We start from the raw sequence: 21063 nt of genomic DNA, 5'->3' as shown, positions 1-21063 counted from the left end.
CCTCCCTTTTCAAGTGGTGGACTCTGCACTTTTCAGAAAATTGATGGCTTGTGCCGAGCCGAGGTGGAGAGTCCCAAGCCGTCATTTATTTGCGAAGAAGGCAGTACCAGCCCTGCATAAGTTTGTACAAGAGAAGGTGGGCCAGTCCTTGAGCCTGTCGGTGTGTTAAAAAGTGCACGGCAGCACCGACGTGTGGAGTTGTAACTACGGGCAGGGACAATATTTGTCTTTTACGGCTCACTGGGTAAATGAGGTTCCTGCACAGCCACAACAGCAACTTGGACAGGTCACACCGCTTCCTCCTCCATGCTCTCGCTCCCAAGCGGTTGGTCCTGTTACAGTGTGTGACACCGCCTCCTCATCCTCCCCCGTGTCCTCGGCCTCCACTGCACGTCCAAATCTCGGTGGCCCTTCATCGTACCATGTGTGTAGGGCACAGCGGTGTCAAGCTGTTCTTCACATGGTTTGCCTTGACGAACAGAGTCACACAGGGGAGGAACTGCTAAAGTTCATTCGTAAAGAAATCCAAGTAGGGCTTACTCCACGAAATCTGGAAATGGGAACCATGGTGACCGACAACCGGAAGAACATCATGTCCGCGCTGTGACAAGGAAGTGTGAAACATGCGCCCTGCATGGCACACGTGTTGAATCTGGTTGTCAAGCGCTTCCTCAAGTCTTCCCCCCATTTGCACAACATCCTGAAAATGGCAAGGAAACTGTGCATGAACTTCAGCCACTCGTACACTGCCAAGCACCTCTTCCTTGAGCTGCAGCGTCAGAACGGTATCCCACAACATATTCTTATTTGTGACGTTGCCACACATTGGAATTCCACCCTCCATATGTTGGAAAGACTATATGAACAAAGAAAAGCCATCACCGATTTCTTGATGATCCAAGCAGATAGGAGTACTCCCCTGTGTAACTTCAATGTGAACCAGTGGCAGCTCATACGTGACACCTGCCATTTGCTGAGGCCCTTTGAGGAAGCCACATTATTTGTGAGTCGCCTGGATTACGCCATGAACGACGTAATTCCACTCCTACGTTTCCTACAACAAATGATTGAAACCATGGCTGGTCACGGCAATGGAGACGTTGCGCCTACATCTCAAGGCTACATGAGCCCTGTGGGGGCTGAACTGGAGAAGGAGGATGATGAGAGGCAGAGTGGAGCACACTTTAGGTTGCATGAGATGGCAAGTGTTCTAGTCTTCAGACAGGAGAGGAGGAGCAGGAGCAGCCAGAGGAACTGGAGGGTTATGAGGAAGTTGAGACAGAGGACCCAGACACAGCATGGCAGTATGCAGTGAAGATGGAGGCAGGTAGTTCCTCCAAGTAACTGGCGCAAATGGCACGATGCATGCTCAGTTGCTTGCGTAGTGACCCCCGAATTGTCAAAATTCGTCAGCGGGATGACTTCTGGATCTCCACCTTATTAGACCCTCACTGCCGTCCCAAAATGGGGGCCTTTTTTAGACCCACTGAGAGGGAGGACAAACTGACCTACTACAGAGAGATTCTATCGGCCACATGGTCCATCCACACGCAGGTCTGACTCAGGGGGCCCTCTGCGCTCACGTTCCACTGCCATGGCTGCTGGGGAGGGAAGAGGTGGGAGGAGCAGTACCAGCTCAATCAGCAGCAGCCTGAGTCTACAGATGCTGATGAGTAGCTTTCTTCACCCGCTTAGTGAAGCAACTCATCAGCAGCAGGTAGACATGGAGCAGGACCTGAACCAGCAGGTGGTGGCATACCTTGGCATGGCCATGCCAACAACCATTGAAGATCCGCTGGACTTCTGGGCAGCCAAACTTGATTTATGGCCACAACTAGCAGAGTTTGTCCTGGAAAAGCTGTCCTGCCTGGCCAGTAATGTGCCATCAGAGCGGGTGTTTAGTGCGGCCGGGGCCATAGTCACCCCAAAGCAAACTCGTCTGTCCACCAAAAATGTGGAGAGACTGATGTTTGTCAAGATGAATCAATGATGGATCAGCCAGGATTTCCAGCCACCAATGCCAGATGCCTCAGAGTAGATTGACCATGCTGCTACACCAACATTTCCCAATTATGGTGGGTTATGAAACCCTCTTGGGTTGTCAATTAGGGTTATGAAACCCTCTTTGCTACTGCGATTGCCTGCTCCTGACTCATCCTGTGTCTTTCAGGAAATAATTGCCTCCCTGACGCCTCAGGCCTTGGGCCTTACATTTTTGGAAGTTTAGCAATAGCTAATACATGCTTAATGCTAATTTCAACAATGATCTTTAAATTCTCGGCGCTCTGCTAGGGCCTTCTCCCACCCCATCGGGGCCGATCCGAGGACCTCACTAAACCATCCAATTGGTAGTAGAGACATGCGTTATGTACAAAGGTCAGGTACTTAATGAACCCAAGCTTATGACCTGCGCTTGTGATTCTTCTTTCCTGGCAAATAATTGCAATCCCTGATCCCTATCGCAAAGGGGGTTCAGCAGGTTACCCGCACCTGTCGGTGAAAGATAGACACACGCTGGTCCATTCAGTGTAGCGCGCGTGCAGCCCCGGACATCTGAGGGCATAACACACCTGTTATTGCTCGATCTTGCGAGTGATCGTGCAATGTAAGGGGTTATTAAAGCCTTTTGGGTACTGCTGATGCCTACTCCTGACTGCTCCTGTGTCTTTCAGGAACTAATTGACTTCATGATGCTTCTGGGCTTGGGCCTTTAATTTTAGGATTTTTGAAATACATACATACATACTTAATTTAAATTTCAACATTTATGGTGCAAAGTATGGGGTTATTAAACACTCTTGGGTAGTGTTTTTTTCAAATTTTCGGATAATTATCACAGTAATTAACTTACATTTTCCACAATAATAACCATTACACCATTGAGCAATTGTTGGGTGTGATTTTCTAAGTAAAATTTTCAAAAAAAATACGCAGAGGGATGAACTCTGCTTCTTTATTTCATAAAAAATTATTTTATAGAAGAATGTCTTTTGGTGGTCCACCGTCCTGCATTATAGAGTCTTCTGGACTCTTGAATATTCGCTTGTTCTTAAACAAAGGTACAAAAACCAAAAATGGCCGGTCAGGGCTATGGAGACGTTGCGCCTACATCTTACGGCCACATAAGCCCTTTGAGTGCTTGTGAGATTAGGTCCTTTGTACCCACACGGCGGGGTGTCCTCATGCTGCCAACACCTCATGCTGCCAACACCTCCACACTGTGCCATTCAGCCACTATATGGTGTCCTCATGTTGTCAACAACTCCATCCTGTGTCATTCAGCCACTATATGGTGTCCTCATGCTTCAGCCTCATCCAAGCTGTGTCATTCAGCCACTATATGGTGTCCTCATGTTGCCAACAACTCCATTCTGTGTCATTCAGCCACTATATGGTGTCCTGATGCTTCAGCCTCATCCAAACTGTGACATTCAGCCGCTATATGGTGTCCTCATGCTGCCAACACCTCCATTCTGTGTCATTCAGCCACTATATGGTCTCATCATGCTGCCAACACCTCCACGCTGTGTAATTCAGCCACTATATGGTGTCCTCATGCTTCAGCTTCATCCAAGCTGTGCCATTCAGCCACTATATGGTGTCCTCATGCTGCCAACACTAGTGTTGAGCGGCATAGGCCATATTCGAATTCGCGAATATTCGCGAATATATGGACGAATATTCGTCATATATTCGCGTATATTCGCATATTCGTCATATCCATGTTTTATTTTCGCGTATGCGAAAATTCGCGTATGCGAAAATTTACAGAGGTGAAAATTAGCATATACAAAATTAGCATACGCGACAATTCGCATATGCTAATTTTTCGCATATGCGAGTTTTCGCACGCCAGTCTCACACAGTAGTATTAGAGCCTTCTTTACACCACACAAGCTGGAAGCAGAGAGGGGTGATCACTGTGATGTGTACTGTGAAAAAAAAAAAAAAAAAAACGAATATTCGTAATTACGAATATATAGCGCTATATTCGCGAAATTCGCGAATTCGCGAATATGCGATATTCGCGGATAATATTCGAATTGCGAATATTCGTGAGCAACACTAGCCAACACCTCCACACTGTGCCATTCAGCCACTATATGGTGTCCTTATGTTGCCAACAACTCCATTCTGTGTCATTCAGCCACTATATGATGTCTTTATGCTTCAGCTTCATCCAAGCTGTATCATTCAGCCACTATATGGTGTCCTCATGCTGCCAACACCTCCATTCTGTGTCATTCAGCCACTATATGGTGTCCTCATGCTTCAGCCTCATCCAAGCTGTGTCATTCAGTCACTATATGGTGTCCTCATGCTGCCAACATCTCCACGCTGTGCGATTCAGCCACTAAATGGTCTCCTCATGCTGCCAACACCTCCACGCTATGCTATTCAGTCACTATATGGTCTCCTGACACTGATGCCACCACCAGGCTCTTTCATTGTGCTGCTGTGCGGCAGTGATTCTAAAAGCGATGCTGGTAATCTGCATGCTATTCTGAATAACAGTATTATTTCACTACCCCAGCACACTCCATATGCGTTTTAGAACACAGCAAAGTGTTCTATACCCCTATAGAGGCTGTATGTAGGCTAGAAATAGCCTTTTTTAATATAGAATCGCCGCGAAATAATTCGGATTGAAACAAACTTTTTCGGAAAATTCGGCGAATCGGCCAAATCGAATTTTTGAAAAGTTCGCTCATCTCTAGTTATAATGTGTTACTGACAGTGTGTAGATGCATGTGAATATGTGTGCTTATATGCTATGCAAATAAAAATATTGGGACATATCTCTTTTTCATTTAGTCTTATTGCCACAAGTGTATAAAACCAAGCACCTACTGATGCAGTCTGCTTTTACAAACATTTGTGAATGAATGGGGTTGTTTTCCAGAACTCACTAAATTCCAGCATGGTACTGTAATAGAATGCCCCCAATGCAAGTGGTCTTGTTTGTGAAATGTCTTCCCTTTTAGATCTTCTATGATCAACTGTGAGTGGTATTATTATTGAAAAGTGGACGTGTTTAAGAATTGCCTAATGTAAATCTGAGTACTGAGGTGTATATTGCATAAAAGTTAAAACTTTGCTGACTCAATAAATCCAAGGTAAATAGCACTAAAACTGTGCACAGGGAGCTTCATGGTGTAGGTGCCCATCGCCAAACATCTGCATATAAACCTTACATCACCAAGCACAATGCTAAGTGTCAGAGTGAGTTGTATAAAGCGGACTGGGCTCAGGAGCAGTGAAAATGTGTTCTATAGAGTGACAAATCATGCTTCTCTGTGTGGCAGTCTAATGGAGCCTGGGATTAGCGAATGCCAGGAGACTATTACCTTCCTGACAGCAACTGTAAAATTTGGTAGAAGAGGAACTATTTTTTGGAGCTGTATTCTGGTAGCTTAGTTGTTCAAGTTAAGGTAAATCTTAAAGTTTTGGCTTCTCAACACATTAAGACAAATGTATGCTTCCATTTTTGTGGCACCAGTTTAGGAAAGGCCATTTCCATTCTAGTATGACAGTGCACAAAGCAAAGTCTATAAATGCATGGTTGGGCCCACACAGAGCCCTCATATCAACCCCACCTAACACCTTTGGGATAAACTAGAACAGATACTGCAAACAAGACCTTCCCATCTAACATCAATGTATCTGACCTTACGGTTACTCTTTTACATGAATGGGCTTAAATTCCCACAGTGTGTGTTTATGTATTCATGTACCTTAACCATCAGATGAAAATTCGTGGCATTTTCTAGTTCATTATAAAGTGTTATTTTAGAATGCTTACACAGTGGTTTTCTTACCTAGTGGCATGTCTTCTAAGCAAGTAAATAGGTACTATATAGAACAAATACTGCATTCGTCTGCACCTACATAATAGCAGAGCTTTTAGGGTCATCATGACACTTGCATACAGATTGTCAGCATTACTTTTGGGGGAATAAAAAAAATTGAGACAAAAGACAATTGAGAAAATGAGACAAAAACTTTCTAGCTGTGCTTTTGCAACCAATCAGAGCTCATCTTTCTTTAATTATGAGTTCTTTTTATGCTATTGGTAAGTCAGTTTTCCCCTTTAAAAAAAATCCAACATATGGCCCTGAATGACCCCAACTGTGCTTCTAGTAATCTGGCTCTGATCCGAATAATGCCTGGATGATAACATACATGTGCCATATTGATAGTTAGGAAATGTATACTATATAAGACTATTTAACCATTTATCAATTTAATATCAAAGGCTGCTACTCAAAAAAAGGCTGCTAAGCCTAAAAGTTGTCTTGAAACACCACAGGAGGAATTATTGTCTGTCGCTTTTCTGTCTGATTCGGGAAATGCTGAAGTATGTTGACAAGTATAAAAAAATTTCTATGTGTCCTTTATAGGGAAATCAATCTTAGAGGCGGACTGGTTCACGTTTTCACTCAACATGCTGTTTCAGGATTTATTCAGATTTTCGGAAACACAGTCATCTTAACTCAAAACTGTACTTGGATCTGCTAAAGGTTAGAAAGTTTAAAAATAACGGTTTTGCCATTTTGTATGTCATTTCATTATTGGTTTTGTAATTCTGTTAGAGTCTCTGGATTACTACGCGAGAAGTTCTGTTTCAGTGTTTCTTTCTTCTACACAGCTTGCTAAATCCTTGAATAAACCTTGATACATTGTTATTGATGTAGAAATGTCTACTATATGTCACTTAAGGGATGCAGTGTTTTATTGAAATAGCTCCATACTGTTTAATATTTAGCAAAAATGGGATTTGTGAAACTATAAACAAGACTTTTTTTTAGATGTTCTGAGTGAGTTTTCTAAAGTGTATGTTTACCTTTGAACTACATTTTACAGATTCCATATATAATTAATCTACATAAAAACTGAAATAATAAGTGTATCACTTATCTAGTACTGTACTGGCAGTCAGGCAATGCTTTATGTCTGCAAGATTCCTCTTTTATGTCTGTGACACTCAAGAAAGTTCACAGCTCATCCAAGGAAAGCTAGTTGAGAAGTGTGAAATCCAGGTAGCTGGCTATCCATAGGAAGACATAGCTTACTGGGAATTTTGGAAAATTTTATTTACAAGCCTGGATTTTATGGAATGACAGACAGGTTGGTGGTGAGGTCATTCCCTTTCTGGCCAGTCCAGGTTATTGGTTCAGACAGCCCATGTGCTGGAGGCTGCTTGTTAGTGGGCTTATTTATGTCTGCACAGTGTACAAGGAAGTGGCTCCCAGTGTAGGAAGAGATTCAAGTGTAGGAGCCAAGAGAAAGACAAGTCTGGGGGAGACTTTATGCTACAGCATAGTTTTTTAGAGCAAGTTTCTGTTTTGTATAATGTGCACAGTGGCTGAAAATTATATTTCTTGTGTGCTGACCCTCTCAGGCCCCGGAGGTGGCAAACTGTGTGAACAGATGTTCTACCACATTGCCAAAAGATGCCTTTGTAATATGGCAGACTACAGGGCTGAAATATGAGCTTGATCTGGTGATTTGCATTCTAGGAACTGTCATCTTTTTATCAGGCAATGTTTAGTAACAGAAAATTAAGGGCCCATGCACACCACGGATATCCCCCTCAGAATCCCATTGCTCTCAATGGGATTCTGCTGTTCAGTGCACACTAAGGAAATTATATAGAAGTACTGCCGACATAGATTCAGATTCCGCCAAAACATGTTCATTCTGTCGGTGAAGTCCATTTATTTCCGTGGCAAGATACCACTCAAAATAAGTGATGATTCTGGACAGTGCTTACTCTGCAAGGAAATTGAGGAAGGAAATAACTTGCTAAATTTCCATAGTGTGCATTAGCCCTAACTCATCAACTGCATTATAGGAGCTCAGCTTCACTGTTAGACATGTGACTAAAAGCAGACTTGTAGATAGTTTCCCGTTACAACTAGTAGAATGAGAGATGTATTTCTACAAGATCGCTATGTGGCCGCACATCTCTGTGAATAACAGGGGGTGTGGGGCCCAAAACAATTAATTGTAAAGGTTCTGCAAACAAATGCTGATCCCCATTGATCAGTGCCTGTTTGCTATCTTGGGTCAGGTCTTACTGATTTCCTATTACAGCCTGTTTATGGCTATAATAGAAAGTCAATCTTATCACAGCAGCAACATTGGCCCTCAGAAGACCCTCAGCTGCTATGACTGATCAACACCCTGTGATTGCATTATGGGGTTTGGAGGTAAATCTGATGCCAGTCAGTGGCAGTGAGTGTCAGCAGGGCTGCTTTAACATGGGGCAAAAGGGGCAGCTGCCCTGTGCCCTGTCATTCCTGGGGGCCCAAAGCAACTAGCCCTTTAGCCCCACGCTAAAGCAGCCCTGCTGACTCTCACTGTCACTGACTGGCATCAGATTTACCTCCAAACCCCATAATACCATGGTCGAGGCAGGGCCAGCCCTGTAGCTGCACTGTGGCTCACTGTTCTAAAGTGGCACAGCAGCATTTAAATCAGTGATCCTGCAGCCAGGACTGACGGGCAGGGCCAAACTGGCCACCGGGCATACCGGGCATTTTCCCAGTGGGCCGGGCCATCCACCTGTCCAGGCATCCTTTTTTTTGTATAAAACAAATGCGGCCACTCTCAACATCCCCCCTCCCCCATACCATGAGGCCCCCTCTTTGGTAAAGCTCCTTTCTTTGGCTAATACCCCAGCGAGGCCCCCTCTATGGCCAGTTCCCCGGGCCCCAAGTAAAGTGAGCTGGGGCAGGGACGCTGCTTCTTTAAGACGTGTCCCTGCCCCGGCTGCTCTGCAGCAGAGGGAGAACCTGCCGCCACTGAGAGCTCCCGCTGCTGCTTCTATAAAGTGCGGACACTGCAGACATGTACAGAGGGAGGGGTGAGGGTGGGCTAGTTTTGGCTGGGGATTAATTGTGATTAATGTGAAGGATAACGGTGGGTTGATGCTGAAGACTATGGAAGATGACAGGGGTGTGTGCTGGTGACTGTGGAGGATGACAGGGAGTGTTCTGAAGACTGTGGAGGATGATGGAGAGGGGGGGTGCTGAGGACTATGGAGGATGACAGGGCGTGCTGAGGAATGTGGAGGATGACAAGGAGGTGCGGAGGACTATGGAAGATGACAGGGGGTGCTGAGGACTGTGGAGGATGACAGGGGGGATGCTGAGGACTGTGGAGGATGACAGGGGGTGTGCTGAGGACTATGGAGGATGACAGGGGTTGCTGAGGACTGTGGGGGATGACAGGGGGTGTGCTGAGGACTTTGGAGGATGACGAGGGGGTGCTGAGGACTATGGAGGATGACAAGGGGTGCTAAGGACTGTGGAGGTGTTGGCAGCATGAGGAGACCATATAGTGACTGAATGGTACAGCCTAGAGGTGGCTGAAGCATGAGGAGACCATATAGTGGCAGAATGGCACAGCCTGGAGGTGGCTGAAGCATTAGGAGACCATATAGTGGCTGAATGGCACAGCCTGGAGTTGGCTGAAGCATGAGGAGACCATATAGTGGCTGAATAGCACAGGCTGGAGTTGGCAGAAGCATGAGGATACCATTTAATGTCTAGATTTAAGATATTGAAATTGCAATTGAGGATTTTAAAATTGAAATTTTAACTCCCAAGTGTCAGTGTCCCGGGCCCCAACGTGTGGGTACAAAGGACGAAATCAAATAAGGAGTCACATGTCACATGGCAGCACAATGACAAACTTGCAGGTGGCATCAGTATGAGGAGACCATATAGTGTCTGAATGACTGCCTGGAGTTTGTGGCAGCATGGGGAGACTATATAGTGTCTGAATGGCACAGCTTGGAGTTGGCTGAAGCATGAGGATACCATTTAATGTCTGAATGGCACAGCCTGGAGGTGGCTGAAGCATGAGGAGACCATATAGTGTCTAAATGCCACAGCCTGGAGTTAGCTGAAGCATGAAGAGACCATATAGTGGCTGAATAGCACAGGCTGGGGTTGGCAGAAGCATGAGGAGGCCAATGAAATGTAATATTTTTAAATCTAAATTTAAGATATTGAAATTGAGGATTTTAGAATTGAAATTTTTAACTCCCAAGTTTCAGTGTCCCGGGCCCCGGCATGTGGGTACAAAGGACCAAATCAAATAAGGAGTCACAAGTCACATGGCAGCACAATGACCGAACTTGCAGGTGGCATCAGTATAAGGAGACCATATAGTGGCTGAATGACTGCCTGGAGTTTGTGGCAGCATTGGGAGACCATATAGTGTCTGAATGCTTGGAGTTGGCTGAAGCATGAGGATACCATATAATGTCTGAATGGCACAGCCTGGAGGTGGCTGAAGCATGAGGAGACCATATAGTGTCTGAATGCCACAGCGTGGAGTTGGCTGAAGCATGAGGAGACCATATAGTGTCAGAATGCCACAGCCTGGAGGTGGCTGAAGCACGATGAGACCATATAGTGTTTGAATGGCATAGCCTGGAGTGGGCAGAAGCATGAAGAGACCATTGAAATGTAAGATTTTTTTATTTAAGATATTGAAATTGAGGATTTTGAAATAGAAATATTAACTCCCAAGTTTTAGTGTCCTGGGCACCAGCGTGAGAGTACAAATGACCAAACAATTAGTCAAATGTCACATGGCAGTACGACAGAGCCTGGAGATGGCATCATTATTAGGAGACCATATAGTGTCTGAATGACTGCCTGGAATTTGTGACAGCATGGGGAGACCATAGAGTGCCTGATTGGCACAGCCTGGAGTTTGCTGAAGCATGGGGAGACCATATAGTGGCCCTTATTTACTATTGCAAACCCGACATGTTTTGTCGGGTTGTGCGCCAGTTTCGGGCGCATTGCGCCTGAAATTCTGTCTGCGCCAGAATATGCGCCTGAAATTCTGTCTGCGCCTGAATTTGTGTCTGAAATTGCGCCTGAATTGAAAAAACCCCAACTAACCATTTTGCTTAAGAAAACCTGAAAAAGGGGTGTGACCATCGGGGAAAGGGGGCGTGGTCACAGAAAAGGGGCGTGTTCCCGAGATTTTCACAAAATCCCAACATATTTACTAAAGTTTCCACAGAAAATGTGGTGGATTTCAGCTGAGGAAAACCCAACAGGTCAGAGCATGTGTAAAAAAAGGAAAGTGTAGGGAAAGTGGAAATGGTAGGGAAATCTTAGTAAATACCGTGGAAAATAAATTGTAGGGAATTAAAACCCACAAAGAAACCTACACTCCACTCTTAGTAAATAAGGGCCAGTGTCTGAATGGCACAGCCTGGAGGTGGCTGAAGCATGAGGAGAGACCATATAGTGGCTGAATGGCACAGCCTCGAGTTGGCTGAAGCATGAGAAAACCACATAGTGGCTGAATGGCACAGCCTGGAGTTTGTGGCAGCATGAGGAGACCATATAGTGGCTGAATCGCACAGCCTGGAGTTTGCTAAAACATGAGAACATATAGTGGCTGAATGTCACAACCTGGAGGTGGCTGAAGCATGAGGATGCCATATAGTGGATGAATGGCACAGCCTGGAGGTGGTGAAGCATGAAGAGACCATATAGTGGCTGAATGGCACAGCCTGGAGGTGGCAGCAGCAGCATTAGGAGTCCTGAAAGTGACCTGGTGATAGAATGGTGTGGTGGGTGGCAATACCAGTACCCGGTAACAAAGGTGGGTGGTCTGATGCAGAGGAATGTTTGTAACTGGAGAGCAACGCCTTAAATCTGTTTGGCACTATCCAAATTTGTGAACTGTTGGTGTGGCACCATGGTCAATCTACTCTGATGTATCAGGCATTGGTGGGTGGAAATCCTGGCTGATCCATGCATGATTCATCTTCAGAAAGGTCAGTCTCTCCACATTGGCTGGGCAGGACAACTTTTCCAGGGCAAACTCTGCTAGTTGAGGCCACAAAACAAGTTTGGCTGCCCAGAAGTCCAGCGGATCTTCATGGTGTGTTGGCATGGGCATGTCAAGGTTTGCCACCACCTGTTGGTTCAGGTCCTGCTCCAGGTGTACCTGCTGCTGATTAGTTGCTTCACTATGCAGGTGAAGAAAGCTACTCATCAGCAACTGTAGACTCAGGCTGCTGCTGATGGAGCTGGTACTGCTCCTTCTACCCCTGCCCTCCCCAGCAGCCATGGCAGTGGAAGGTGATTGCAGGGGACCCCCTAATTCAGACCTGCTAGAGGATGGATGATGGTGCCGATAGGACATAGGATGCCTCTGTAGTAGGTCACTTTGTCCTTCCTCTCAATGGGTGTAAAAAAGTGGCGGTAGCGAGGATCCAGTAAGGTGGAGATCCAGAAGTCATCCCGCTGCCGAATGGTGACAATTTGGCTGTCACCAAGCAAGCACGTGAGCATGCTTCATGCCATTTGTGCAGGTGACTCGGTGAGACTCTCTGCCTCCATCTGCATACTGCCTCAGTGTGTCTGGATCCTCTGTCTCACCTTCATCATAACCCTCTAGCTCCTCCTGCTCCTCCTCTCCTGTCACCTAAAATCTAAACTATGCTCCACTGTGCCCCACCCCCTCCTCCAGTTCAGCCCCCACAGGGCTCAGGTGGCCGTGAGATGTAGGCGTGACATCTCAAGTGTCCTAACCAGCCATCATGCCCTGACAAGCAGTGGAATGACGTTTTCAGGAAGCGACTTACTAATAATGTGGCTTCCTGAAAGGGCCTGAGCAAATGGTAGGTGTTACTTATGAGCTGCCACTGGTTCACATTGAAGTTACACTGGGGAGTACCCCTATCCACTTGGATTATCAAGAAATCGGTGATGGCTTTTCTCTGTTCGTACAGTCGGTCCAACATATGGAGGGTGGAATTCCAATGTGTGGTAACGTCACAAATCAGACAATTATGGGGGATAAAGTTCTGACGCTGCAGCTTGAGGAGGGTGTGCTTTGTGTACGAGTGGCTGAAGTGCATGCAAACTTTCCTTCCCATTGATAGGATGTCTTGCAAATGGGGGGAACACTTCAGGAACTGCTTCACAACCAGATTGAACATGTGTGCCATGTAGGGCACATGGCTCAGCCTTCTCAGTTGCAGTGCATGCAAGATGTTCTTCCCATTGTCAGTCACCATGGTTCCCATTTCCAGTTTTGTGGAGTAAGCCATGCTCTGATTTCTTTACGAATGACTTTTAGCAGTTCCTCCCCTGTGTGACTCTTTTCGCTGAGGCAAACCATGTGAAGAACAGCGTGACACCGCCATGCCGTGCACACATGGTATGCTGAAGGGCCACTGAGACTTGTCTGGGCAGTGGAGGCTGAGGACACAGTGGAGGATGAGGAGGTGGAGTCTCACACTGTCACAGGACCAACAGCCTGAGAGCATGGAGGAGGAAGCAGCGTGACCTGTCATAGTTGGTGATGTGGCTGTGCAGGAACCACATTCACCCACTGAGCTGTAAAGGACATGTATTTTCCCTGAGTGTAGTTACAGCTCCAGACTTCGGCGCTGCCATGCACTTTGGTGCACATCGACAGGCTCAAGAACTGGCCCACCTTCTCTTCCACAAAATTGTGCAGGGCTTGTACTGCCTTCTTCACAAAGAAATTACTGCTTGGCCCTCTCCACCTTGGCTCGGCACAAGCCATCAGTTCTCTGAAAGGTGCAGAGTCCACCACTTGAAAAGGGAGGGACTGCAGAACCAGCAACTTGGACAAGAGCACATTCAGCTTCTGTGCCGTTTGATGAGTGGGCGCATACTCTTGTCTCTTGGACATGGCTTCGCCGATAGATTGTTGGCAGAATGGCTGACTAAAAGTTGGAGGAGCAGGAGCATCTGGAGCGACAGAAGGAGGGTATGACACACAACTCCCTTTGGCTGAGGTGGTGGAGCCTTGGCTGGCTGAAACAGGGAGCGGCGTGCCACTGGGTGATGCAGCAGGCTGGACCACTACATCGGAGCCACGGTTCTCCCAGACCGCTTTATGGTGGTGCAGCAAATGTTGACGCAGGGCCGTGGTGCCAACATTGGGACCCTGGCCATGCTTCACCTTCTGCCGACATATCTTGCATGTGGCTATGTGAACCTCCTCCGGATGCTTGATGAAAAACTTCCACACCGCCGAGTAGCTGCTTTTCCAACCAACAGTCTGCACTAATTGACTGCTACTGCCGCCGTCTCCAGGAACCCCTGTTCCACTACCTCCCGGGAAGGTAGGCTGCCGCGTAGCAGGTGGTCTCCTCAGGGCACGTTTAACTCCAGAATTTCTACTTCTGCCACCATGCTGACTGCCAACCATGCTACCACCTTGCTGGCTCAGCTGCTGCCTCACGGGCAACCTGCAGCTCTCTTCGAATGATGATGAATGATAAAGTCCCTTCTGCACCAGGCTCCCAATTGCAATCGGCTTCATCATCATCAACATGTGTCTGCACGTCACTGATGACCTCCTCAGCTTCCTCAACAGTGTCAATGCTGGCAACACCGCCTCTCTTGCCACTCTCCTCATTACTACTTGCCCTCCTAGTGGGGAAAGCGGCAGATTTCTCCTCCACTTCTTGGCTGAGCAATAGCTGCTTACTGTCCTCTGTTAGATCATCCTCACTGAATAGTGAAGCTGAACCCACAGCATAAGATACTTATTTAGGGGAGGGAACAGCATAGGACAAAGGCAATAAGAGGACAGGGACTGCTCCCAAACCATGGCAACTGAGGGTTGTTTCTGAGGAACCCACCAACTGTTGACTGGGGGTATCAGATGTCACTTGTGATGAAGTGGATGACCGTGTTAACCAATCGATGATGGCAGATGGGTTGCTCGTCGAGACACGACCGCTAGCTGATACCGGGAGCTCAGGCCTCTCACTGCGACTCCTGCTGCCACTCGCCTCTAGTCTGCTGCAACCTCTGCCTGATGAATTTAGGCCTCAGCTACTCCTCTGTGCAGGTCCTGGAACTTCTCTGCCTGAGACATACTTAGTGCGTATATGAGGGGAGTACAATACGCTTCACTACACTTAAAATATTATTCGTCTAGAATATCAACAGGTGTGTATTTTGACTGTCCTTTCACAGTATCTATGCCCTTTACAGATTAACAGGTACAAAATAGTACACTACTTAGATGTACGTATGTGGAATGCACTTATTAGGGCAGAAAAATGCTCTACAGTACACTTAAAAAAGTATCTGAGTAAAAACACCAGCTGGTGAGTACTTTTGCCTGGACTTTCACAGTATCTAGGCCCTTGACAGATTAACAGGTTTAACTCTGACTAGGTGGCCTTGGCGTGGCCTTGGCATGGGCTTGTACACTCCACCCATTCGGCCCAGGCATTTTTAATTAGCAGGAGACTGTATAAGGGTTTCCCCTTTACATTCTCCCAGCCCTCTGGTAGGGAGCACATGGTAAGTGTTCACACTGGTGCGGTTCTCTGTAGCGGCCATTGTTTCTGTGATGCTTTGTCTGTGGGGTGGTGCGGCCTAAAGCCAGGGGCTTGGTCGGGCAGCAGTGGGGCTGCCTGTCTACTGGGTCGTTCCAGTTATTTTAGGGACCCACTCTGACTAGGTGGCCTTGACGTGGCGAGTGGGCTTGTACTTTTTCATCACAATGTATATACTAACTATACTATATACTAACAACCTGTTAGTTTTTTAAATTATGCTGAGAAGCAAGTCGATCAAAATACAAATGGTGGATGTGCGGCTATGTTTCTCTATTTGTGTTGTAAATTAAAATAGTACACTACTTAGATGTATGTATGTGGTATGCACTTATGAGGGCAGAAAAATGCGCTACAGTACACTTAAGTACACTGGAGTAAAAACACCAGACGGTGAGTACTTTTGCCTGGACTTTCACAGTATCTAGGCCTTTGACATATTAACAGGTTTAACCTCTTCAGGACATAGGGCGTATGGATACGCCCTGAATCCCGAGTCCTTAAGGACCGAGGGCGTATCCATACGCCCGTGGGAATTCCGGCCCCCACCGCTAGCCGGTTGGGGACCGGAGCCGGATGCCTGCTGAAATCGTTCAGCAGGCATCCCGGCATATCGCCCAGGGGGGTCATTATGCCCCCCCATGTCGACGATCGCAGCAGATCGCTGGACAATTCAGTCCAGCGATCTGCGGCGATTCCGGGTCAATCGGGACTCCAGTGACCCGATGACCCGGAATTACTGGCTGTTCGGGGCCGTCAGAGACGGCCCCGAACAGCCAGAGCCTGCAGGGGTGAGGTGGCACTGGTGCCACCTCACGATCGCCCTGATTCGTCGGCCGGATTACCGGCCGACCAATCAGGGCGCCTGCTGCGGGTGTCACTCCCGCACCCGCTCCGCCCCTCTTCTGGAGGACGTGAGCGGGTGCGGGAAGACGACCCCCGGTGCTGGGGACCCCGATCCCCGGCGCCCCTGTTGGGATCGGGGCCCCAGGAGCAGCTGCGGCGGCGGAGACAACGAGGGACTGACCTGTGCGGCTGTATCGTTGGAGGTGAGTGACAGCCTCCTGCTGTTGCTTAGCAACAGCTCCCAGCATGCAACAAGGGCATGCTGGGAGCTGTAGTTATGCAACAGCAGGAGGCAGACCACCACAACTCCCAGCATTCCCTTATGGGCATGCTGGGACTTATGGTTTTGCAACAGCTGGAGGCACATTCTTTCTATGGAAAAGTGTACCTTCAGCTGTTGTCTAACTACAACTCCCAGCTTGCACAAACAGCTAAAGTGCATGCTGGGAGTTGTAGTGGTGCATCTGCTGGTTGCATAACTACAACTCCCAGCATGCCCGTTGGCTGTCGGTGACTGCTGAGAGTTGTAGTTTTGCAACAGCTGAAGGCACACTGGTTGTGAAACTCAGAGTTTTTTTTTACCTAACTCAGTGTTTCACGACCGGTGTGCCTCCAGCTGTTGCAAACTACAACTCTCAGCAGTCACCGTACACCATGCACCGTACATGCTGGGAGTTGTAGTTTTGCAACAGCTGGAGGCACACTGGTTGTGAAACACTGAGTTAGGTCACAAACTCAGTGATACATAACCAGTGTGCCTACAGTTGTTGCAAAACTGCAACTCTCAGCAGTCACCGACAGCCAACGGGCATGCTGGGAGTTGTAGTTATGCAACAGCTGGATGTCCCCCCCCCCCCCCCCCCCCAATGTGAACGTACAGGGTACACTCACATGGGCGGAGGATTACAGTAAGTATCTGACTGCAAATTTGAGCTGCCGCAAACTTTCTGCTGCAGCTCAAATTGCCAGCGAGAAACTACTGTGAACCCCCGCCCGTGCGACTGTACCCTAAAAACACTACACTACACTAACACAAAAAATAAAATAAAAAGTAAAAAACACTACATATACACATACCCCTACACAGCCCCCCTCCCCTCCCCAATAAAAATGAAAAACGTCTGGTACGCCACTGTTTCCAGAACGGAGCCTCCAGCTGTTGCAAAACAACTCCCAGTATTGTCGGACAGCCGTTGACTGTCCAGGCATGCTGGGAGTTTTGCAACAGCTGGAGGCACCCTGTTTGGGAATCACTGGCGTAGAATACCCCTATGTCCACCCCTATGCAATCCCTCATTTAGGCCTCAAATGCGCATGGCGCTCTCACTTTGGAGCCCTGTCGTATTTCAAGGCAACAGTTTAGGGTCACATATGGGGTATCGCCGTACTCGGGAGAATTTGTGTTACAAATTTTGGGGGGTATTTTCTGCTTTTACCCTTTTTAAAAATGTAAAATTTTTGGGAAAACAAGCATTTTAGGTAAAAAAAAAAAAATTTTTTTACATATGCAAAAGTCGTGAAACACCTGTGGGGTATAAAGGTTCACTTAACCCCTTGTTACGTTCCCCGAGGGGTCTAGTTTCCAAAATGGTATGCCATGTGTTTTTTTTTTGCTATCCTGGCACCATAGGGGCTTCCTAAATGCGGCATGCCCCCAGAGCAAAATTTGCGTTCAAAAAGCCAAATGTGACTCCTTCTCTTCTGAGACCTGTAGTGCGCCAGCAGAGCACTTTTCACCCCCATATGGGGTGTTTTCTGAATCGGGAGAAATTGGGCTTCAAATTTTTAGGGGTATTTTCTGCTATTACCCTTTTTAAAAATAAAAATTTTTTGGGAAAACAAGCATTTTAGGTAAATTTTTTTTTTTTTTTTTTTTACATTTGCAAAAGTTGTGAAACACCTGTGGGGTATTAAGGTTCACTTTATCCCATGTTACATTCCCCGAGGGGTCTAGTTTCCAAAATGGTATGCCATGTGGTTTTTTTTTGCTGTTCTGGCACCATAAGGGCTTCCTAAAGGTAACATGCCCCCCAAAAACCATTTCAGAAAAACGCACTCTCCAAAATCCCCTTGTCGCTCCTTCCCTTCTGAGCCCTCTACTGCGCCCGCCGAACACTTTACATAGACATATGAGGTATGTCCTCACTCGAGAGAAATTGGGCTACAAATACAAGTAAAAATTTTGTCCTTTTACCCCTTGTAAAAATTCAAAAATTGGGTCTACAAGAACATGTGAGTGTAAAAAATGAAGATTGTGAATTTTCTCCTTCACTTTGCTGCTATTCGTGTGAAACACCTAAAGGGTTAAAACGCTGACTGAATGTCATTTTTGAATACTTTGGGGGGTGTAGTTTTTATAATGGGGTCATTTATGGGGTATTTCTAATATGAAGACCCTTCAAATCCACTTCAAACCTGAACTGGTCCCTGAAAAATACTGAGTTTGAAAATTTTGTGAAAAATCGGAAAATTGCTGCTGACCGTTGAAGCCCTCTGGTGTCTTCCAAAAGTAAAAACACGTCAATTTTATGATGCAAACATAAAGTAGACATATTGTATATGTGAACCAAAAAAAAATGTATTCGTAATATCCATTTTCCTTACAAGCAGAAAGCTTCAAAGTACACTTAAAAAAGTATCTGAGTACAACACCAGCCAGTGAGTACTTTTGCCTGGACTTTCACAGTATCTAGGCACTTGACAGATTAACAGGTACAAAATAGTACACCACTTAGATGTAGGTATGTGGTATGCATTTATGAGTGCAGAAAAATGCGCTACAGTGCGCAAAAAAAAAACACCAGCAGTGCACAACACTGCTGCAGCTGTCACTGTGTACTAAACCCAAAATTGCAGAAGGACTCTCTCTCAAATACTATTAGGAATAGACTGCTGAGTATGGATTATACCGTCTACAGACTAGTATAACCAGCAGACCATTTGTTGTGGAACAAAGACACAGATTTGACGTAAACATTATTTCTCCCTCTGAAAACATTTCTGCAGCTGAGGCAACACACAGCTCTCTTCCCCTCTCTGTAATAAAAAGCTGTTCACAGTGACTGAGGGGTTAATCGCTGCAGTAAGATTAAACTTCTGTGAAAAAACGCTGTGCTCTGTGTCCTACAGAAGGACTGCTGCAACAAGCTTTTCTGTGTAACACACACACAGCGATGTCCGTCTAATCTCTTTGCAGTGTAATGAATGAAATGACGAGAGGGAAAATGGCTGCCGAATATATAGGGCTGTGACACCACACGGGTGACTGGCTGCTGATAGGCTGCATCCTGCATGTGATTCAGGGTCATCCCGCCTACCTGTCTTCCCACCTTGCCTTCCCAGTGTTCCTTGCCCCACATACTGACATGTGGATCCTCAATTTTAGATGCCCTGGAGCTTGGACCACAGTATATGGAGTTTAATGAAGCGATTTGCGCAATATAATCGTTGTGATATTTGCATTTGTTGTAAATCAAATTTTTCTATAATCCTGCATATGCATTAATGTTATTTTGTTCTAGGAATGTATCTAACCCTGTTTTGAAGCTTTCAACTGTTCTTGCTGTGACCAGTTCCATAAATTCACCCTTCTTATGGTAAAGATGGCTTGTCACCCCTGGAAACTAGATGGAGGGAGTGCCCCTTGTCTTCTGAGAGGATTTTGCCTGTAACATTTTTTCCCAAAATCTTTTGTATGGACCATTTATTTATTTAATAAATTTATCATATTCCCCTTAAACATCTTTTCTCAAGACTAAACAAATTTAATTATTTTTAGATTTTCTTATAGTTAATGTGTTCTTCATTATTTATAGCTATTATTATTTTAAACTTAACAGCAAATTCAAGCTCCCTTGAGTCCAGGCATTTTCTGATACATGACAATCCTGCTAGCCTTAGAAGCAGCTGCCTGACACTGTTCTGTGGGGGTTGCCTGAGTGCCTCTAAGGATAGTCATGAGCACTTATGGAGGCTGCTGCTACCTAGCAAGTGACACCTAGGCAGAGCAATCTGAAGTTAGGAGGTCATTTTAAGAGGGCTCGCAGAGGCACTGTAGTAAAAGTGAAAGATGACAGCCATTCTATGGCACAATCGGACTCAATTTCTTATGCCATCTTTGTGTGCCATTAAGTCAAAGGCTGCAGCTTACCACTTGGTCACATGGCTCATTGTTCCTTAATCTATGGGATTTTTCTTCTTGCTTCTTTAGGCTGTTCTATGGTCTGTGTGCTGGCCTGTGCTGGGCAGGAGAAGTTTTGAAGTTCTGGACGATGACCTCCTGCACCATCTTTATATTCTCTCTGTCATAACACTATTGAATGCCTGAGCAACAAGGGGAATCATCTCTGTTTTCTGCTAAGATCCCTATTACTAGGACAGTAAACTAGGTATCCCCTCTTGGAAAAATGTACCGCCGTAAAGGTGAATAACAGGTAAAATTCAATTTCCCTCTCCAGTCCAGGCAAATGAAATAATAACACAAAGGGTCCACTACCTGTGTTACATTTACACCATCTTCCTCTGATGACAGCCATTGACCAAGTGAGTATTATATGCACGGCCACTTGAAGTTTTATTGGCAGGTGGAAAACATGGCATATCTCTAGAAACTACTGTATTTAAGTGTTGCTATTTTTTATACATTAGCTCTACAGGAAAGATTTTTATACTAAGATTCTCAGATCATTTGACAGAATTATTTCCCTGTGATCATATTTTTCATTTTACAATGGAATGAGACAGTGTGCTTATTTAAAAGAGATGTTTTTCATGTGGACTCACATAAAAATCACATTATCTCTTTACAACTCTAATATCTCATTTTCTACTGTAAGTTAAAAAAT

General features: G+C 46.0%; 1 long non-coding RNA gene across 1 annotated transcript in view; it reads left to right on the top strand.

The window, feature by feature from the left end:
- The window catches only part of LOC130366950 (uncharacterized), a 54350-nt gene extending 33603 nt beyond the window's left edge, over positions 1-20747 (top strand). The window contains exons 2-3 of the long non-coding RNA XR_008892011.1: positions 6402-6521; positions 20430-20747. This is a non-coding gene — a long non-coding RNA (uncharacterized LOC130366950). The remainder of the gene's footprint in view (positions 1-6401; positions 6522-20429) is intronic.
- The last annotated feature ends 316 nt before the right edge of the window (positions 20748-21063 follow it).

This window comes from Hyla sarda, chromosome 4 (assembly GCF_029499605.1).
Source record: "Hyla sarda isolate aHylSar1 chromosome 4, aHylSar1.hap1, whole genome shotgun sequence".
NCBI classification, from domain to species: domain Eukaryota; kingdom Metazoa; phylum Chordata; class Amphibia; order Anura; family Hylidae; genus Hyla; species Hyla sarda.
This window is presented reverse-complemented; position numbering and strand designations above follow the sequence as displayed.